This window comes from Bacillus rossius, chromosome 6 (assembly GCF_032445375.1).
Source record: "Bacillus rossius redtenbacheri isolate Brsri chromosome 6, Brsri_v3, whole genome shotgun sequence".
NCBI classification, from domain to species: domain Eukaryota; kingdom Metazoa; phylum Arthropoda; class Insecta; order Phasmatodea; family Bacillidae; genus Bacillus; species Bacillus rossius.
In genome coordinates this window covers 63,416,445-63,416,825 of record NC_086334.1, presented here as the reverse complement: position 1 = coordinate 63,416,825, position 381 = coordinate 63,416,445, and positions in this window count along the sequence as shown.

Below are 381 nucleotides of genomic sequence, written 5' to 3'. Positions count from 1 at the left end.
TCCCCAGATTTCTCTGGGGTAAGGATCTCTGGCTAGGCACATTTCGACCTAGCTTAAATACAGCTCCTTCAGACATTGGTCACTGACAAAGCAACAATCTTTCCCCAATACAGAAAAACAGGCCATCCTGTGCCCTCCCCAGTAATTCACACACTAGGATATTATTTACTTATAACATATATAGCACTGACACACATTTTATATTATACAGTCATTAATAAATCCATATGCACTGCTATAACCGTTCAAAAGATGCGTGCTGCCATCTATGATATGTTCGCGGCACCACTCGTAGCCTATATCCCACGGCTGGTGTAGAGAAGCCTGTTGGGATACGGCTTTCTTGGCGCAGCGGCCATGTTGGTTGCAGAGAGAGGCCGA